Source organism: Gossypium hirsutum, chromosome D11, assembly GCF_007990345.1.
Source record: "Gossypium hirsutum isolate 1008001.06 chromosome D11, Gossypium_hirsutum_v2.1, whole genome shotgun sequence".
Lineage (NCBI taxonomy): Eukaryota > Viridiplantae > Streptophyta > Magnoliopsida > Malvales > Malvaceae > Gossypium > Gossypium hirsutum.
Genome location: NC_053447.1, coordinates 23,947,103 through 23,952,555, shown reverse-complemented (window position 1 = coordinate 23,952,555; position 5,453 = coordinate 23,947,103). Strand labels below are relative to the sequence as shown.

At 30.7% G+C, this 5,453-nt stretch overlaps 1 long non-coding RNA gene across 1 annotated transcript; it reads right to left on the bottom strand.

Moving 5' to 3' along the window:
- Positions 1-4,697: 4,697 nt before the first annotated feature.
- Positions 4,698-5,203, bottom strand: LOC121223319 (uncharacterized). The gene is made up of 3 exons (XR_005920634.1): positions 5,076-5,203; positions 4,866-4,936; positions 4,698-4,737 (listed from the first exon to the last, which is right to left on the bottom strand). It is a non-coding gene; the product is annotated as an uncharacterized lncRNA (long non-coding RNA).
- Positions 5,204-5,453: the final 250 nt, after the last annotated feature.

Here is a 5,453-nt window from a genome sequence, read left to right as displayed (position 1 = left end):
CATATTATGTTATAAATTGAGAACCAACATTTTAGCAAGAGAATAGTAAGTTGTAATAATGAGTTATCTAAGTAAACAAGTAAGTGAACGAGTAAAAGATAAGTAAAGAGAAAATTAGAGATCATGACACTTGAGTATATTTATTTTTGTTAAATGTTATTTATTTGCTTGTAAACTTACTAAGCTTTATGCTTACTTCTTTTATTTCTTTTTCTTTCATATAGTATTATCAAGCATAGTCAGGATCTTGAAGACGTCGGAGAGCGTTCACACTATCAACCACCACACCTCGGTATTTTAAGACGATAAATGTTTCGAGCTATGGCATGTATAGGGACTTAGTCATTTCAATTGTATATTCTTAAATTATGACCAAAAGATGATATGTAAATATTTGATGATGAATATTTATTAAAATGGCTAAGTATGAAGGTGCTTATTGTTATAAAAGTCTACATGATACATTATGCATAGAAATCATGAAAAAGAAAAAAATTGGTAGTGAATCAGATTTGAGACAGCAGTAGTGACGTGATTTTGAAAAATCACCAAGGATAGTAGAAAATGAATTAGAGGGTTGATGAGATATAGAATTAAATCTAATTGAGTCTATTTTCATAGAAAAATAACAATGTAGACAAAGGAATTATGTATTCTGAGATATTTTCATTTTAGTTAGACAAGGTCAAAGTGGTTTTTGGAATCCTCTATTCTAAATTTGGAAAATCATTAAAAATTGTAAAAAAATATTTATGAGTTTTAATTTATATTTCTAGATTCTTTATTGAGTCTATTTTCTGTAGAAACAAGTGAGAACACCATATGAAGTCTGTACAATGAGATAATTAAATATTAGTGATGAGAGGTCAGGACAGTCTATTAGTGAAACAAAGGAGGCTTTAACTAATAAATTGTACTAATTGGCTAAACTAAAAATTCTGAAACATTGATGGTAAAAATATATATGAGTCTAATTTCAGGAAAAATTTACGGATCTAAATTTCAAGTTTCGTAGCTCGAGTTATAATTAATTTAGTAACTACTGCGCAGGTGGACAACTTTGTTGTGAATAGTGAAATTAATTTCAAAAGTAAAATTTTATGCCCCGAACTTTTAAGTTAAGCCAAGTAACGCCTCCAGCTCGACTCTGGAAACGGTTTTGGGTAAGGGGTGTTACACTTTTATTTCGCAGTTTATAACCATCTGCTTTGACGTGATCTATTTTTTTACAATAGCGACACCTTTTGTCTCGTTTCTTTGATGCTACTAAAACGGAAGCTTACCTATCTACCTTGCTATCCAAACCAAACTCATTGTTGAGTTTGTCTCTACTCAACAAATGACCCTTCACATCTTCGAACGAGAGTTTATCTTTACCATAAATCAGGGTCTCCCTGAAAGACTTGTATGAAGGGGGTAAAGAGAACAATAATAGCTTAGCCTGATCTTCATTGTCAATATGAACCTAAACGTTTTTTAAATCATTTAAAAGAGTAATGAATTAACTGATATGATCTCTAAGAAGCTCACCTTCGTTCATGCGAAATGTAAATAGACGTTGTTTCAACACTAAACGGTTAGCTAGAGACTTAGTCGCATAAAGAGTTTCTAACATTTTACACAAGGTGGATGAGGTCTTCTCCGTCAATACCTTCTGCAATACTGTATTCGCGAGGCACAACCAGATTGCAAATAAGGCCTTTTCATCAAGCTCTTCCCATTCTATTTGATTTAGATTCTCAGGCTTTTTCCTGGTAACAACATTTTTCAAGCCGGTTTGAACTAGAATTGACATCATTTGAACTAGCCACAGATTGAAATTTGTCTCACCATCGAACTTCTCAGTTTCAAACCTTGTTGTTGCCATCTCTTAATGGACTGATCTATGAAAATTGAACTAGCTCTAATATCACTTGTTGGAATTGACCCGATTAAGCAACAAGAAAAAAATTAGCGGAATAAATTGAGAAATTGAACACACAAATTTAACATGAAAAAAACCTCCAAAGAGGATAAAAAACCACGGGCAAAGATAAATTTACTATAATGGCAAAAGAACGAAGACTACAAAAGATGAAGATAAAAACTAAACCCCAAAAACCCGAAATCTAATAACCCTCAAAACGTAAACACAAAATTCTCTAAATGTGTTATGAGTTCTAATCTTTAATGAGTGTGTTTTCTATGGTTGTAAAAGAGCCTATTTATAGGCTAAATTAATAGGTCAAATAATAATAAAATGATCTAGACTAATCAGAGTTTAACTGAAAGATTATTTCTCAAATTTGACTGAAATAGGAGTCATACTCAAAAGTAATTAATACACATCCTTCAAGTTTTAAATATGTGTGGTATGATAGTTGTTCACCTCACCCTTTAATTATATAGTCTGAAGTTCGATCTTTACTCATTAGAATAGAACACATTTAATGACTAATCATTTATGTTTTAAAAAAGCACCCATTACGAAAAAATTAACCACTTTTATGTAAAATATACTGGTTCATTGCGCTTTGCAAATTTGGATTAAATTCTCAGTATGTATTATAAATATCATCAAAATCGAATTCCATGTGAATATATCATGTCACATACAAATCTTATCTAAGTTGAATTACTCTAGCAAATATTTAAAATATCTCATGAATTGAGTCATGACAAAAAAAAATACATGAAAATATAAATTTTTCTCTAATTAAATTAAACAGACAAACTATTAAAAGTATAAAATCAATCAAGGCAAAATAACATAGGAAAATAATAAAAAACACAATGCTAAAAAAACATAAAAATACACATACTTTGTTTTTTTTTAATAATCGTATTACAAGTTCTGGTCATATCTGTTTTATATATATATAATGTCTACAACTATTCATAACCCCACCGAACCAAAAAATTGGAGAATAATACGTTTCAGCGAACTCGAACTCACGTTCTCCTATATTGACAATAATCCCCATATCAGTTGAACTAATACTCAATCGTTAAAATAACTTGAATGCATCATATATTATACATATATATTGTCATTTATTAAACTAATTATTAGTATGTAAAAAACATATCAATTTACAATACTTTAAACACATTAAAAGAACTTGAATGCATCAATAAATACATAAAATGAATGGTTATATAGGTGTTTATATTATTGTTTAATATATATTCGAACTCACATCCTTCTGATGATTATAATAATAAGGATGTCAATTGAATTAATTCTCAATCAAATATTATTTTATCTTTAAATTATATCAACATTAATTATGTATAAAAGTTAAAAGATTAATCTAAAGTATATTTTCTTTTTTAAAAAAAGATAATTAATTTTAATTATCTGAATCGAGTAATAATACTAAATCATTCTGTAAGTGAACTTACTATACTATTATGTTCTACAGGTTAAGCGCAATATTATGTTGAAAAATATTAATCTAATTTCCGAAAATGTAGTAAGGGCATACTATACTACTATTTAATTATCCATGTAACACTCTAAACCCGGCCTAGATGTTATGGCGGAATCTAGAGTGATTGCATAAAATGGTTTGAAATTTAGCTTTCGTTTATTGAAAAACATAGTAAACTTTTGTTACTTAAAAGCCCGTTTTATTTGAAAACGTGTTGGACATAATTATTCAGTTAAAAACATTGTTTATTTGCATTTTCTAAACAAACCGAATATTTTATATTTAGGGAAAATCAAGTTTGTTTTCTCGAAAACAGTTGGTTGTAGGAAAATAGTCATTTTCGGTAAGTCATTTTTATCAAATTTCATGCCAAAAATCCAAAATAAAATCAAAACAAAAAATAATCCCAAATGTCCAGAAAATCCAAAATTTACAAAACTCTCATACCAGAATTTTAAATAAGTCAAATTTAAATAAATTGAGTTTACAAAAATGTGGATATAACCGAGCTCCCGTTGAACCGACCCACCTAAGTTTGAGGGTTACCTGAAAGTGACGGACAAACAGAAAGTAAGTTTTCATAACTCAGTGTGTAACTTAAAAGAGAACAGAACCACAGGTTTAATTTTAGATTTATTATATAGCAGAGCAGATACAGATGAATATCTCTTACAGAATAAGAATCATATCCAAATTTACAATTCTACCCCATCGCTACACACCATCTCCAACCATCCCTGCACACCATATAGGGTCTTTAAGACTCATTTAGCCTTACACACCACTTAGTGTCGGTATGACACTTTTCAAAATAATTGCAGTTGTGCTGCCAGTATAATGGGCGAGAAATCACCTATCACAAAACACTTCCTCCACATAATACATACAACCCAACCCAGATGCAGATACAGAGTAAAAAAAATATCATACATATTTAGATTTATTATTCATTTGACGTTTCCATTACTCTTACGAATAGCAGATTTTATACCAACAAATATCTAGATTTCATGTTTAATAATATATTTAGTCTCATACTGACCCTACAAAAGGTCCACAGTCGATCTAGACAACGTGTACAGCCTTCGGGGAAAAATTATGAATTTTGGGCCCACACGCTTGTGTGGCCCACACGGCCCAAAATAGCCCAGGCCGTGTGTCACACACGACCTAACACATGGTCTGTTACACAGTCGTGAGTCGCACACGACTGTGTGGCATCGACAGTGCCCAATTTCGGCTTTCACTATTCGCTATTTTTCGAGTTTCCCGTTACATACCTTGACTGATTCTAATGCGAAACCACCTGCGAGACTTTCCAAACCTAAACACATCCATTAAAACCCAAATCAACAATGTACACGAGTGAATTAAAATACACACCCTTCAATTACTTCAAAAAAATAATATCAAACGAACCACTTAAAATTCAAAAACGTAATAACACTTTACCACAAAATGAACAGCAGCCACATACACGAATCAAGTAGCTGGAGGAAAACCCAATGATTCTCAATCTTCTCCTGTAACGCATTAGATTTAACTTAATTAACACACGACCCAAAAAATTAACAGTACATTCTTATTACTTCAAACCCCCATCACCAACCGACAACCTTCGACAAAAGCGTAGAAAACGAAAAGAAAGGAAACGTTACTTACACAAACGGAATAACAAACGAATTAAACACGATCACCACCCAAAATAGAGAACCGCAACAAACCACAACCCAAAAAGCCAAAGAGATTTGAGAAGAAAACGAATAAATAAAATAACTCTAAAGAACAAAGTTCAATTCTTTTCCTGGAATAAAATAAAATAAAATCCAAAAGGATGGGACTGTGGAAAACGTGAACAATAAGGAAAATGGATTTTTTTAAACAATATCTTCCTATTATTTTCAAATAAATTAAAATAAAAATAAGAAAATAATAACAATAAAAAAATCCAACAATCCCTATCCATTTACTAATCCACTAACCTTTTCCTATCCAACAACTTATAAGAGTTTAAATTTGATCAAAATCACACAAAGTGGT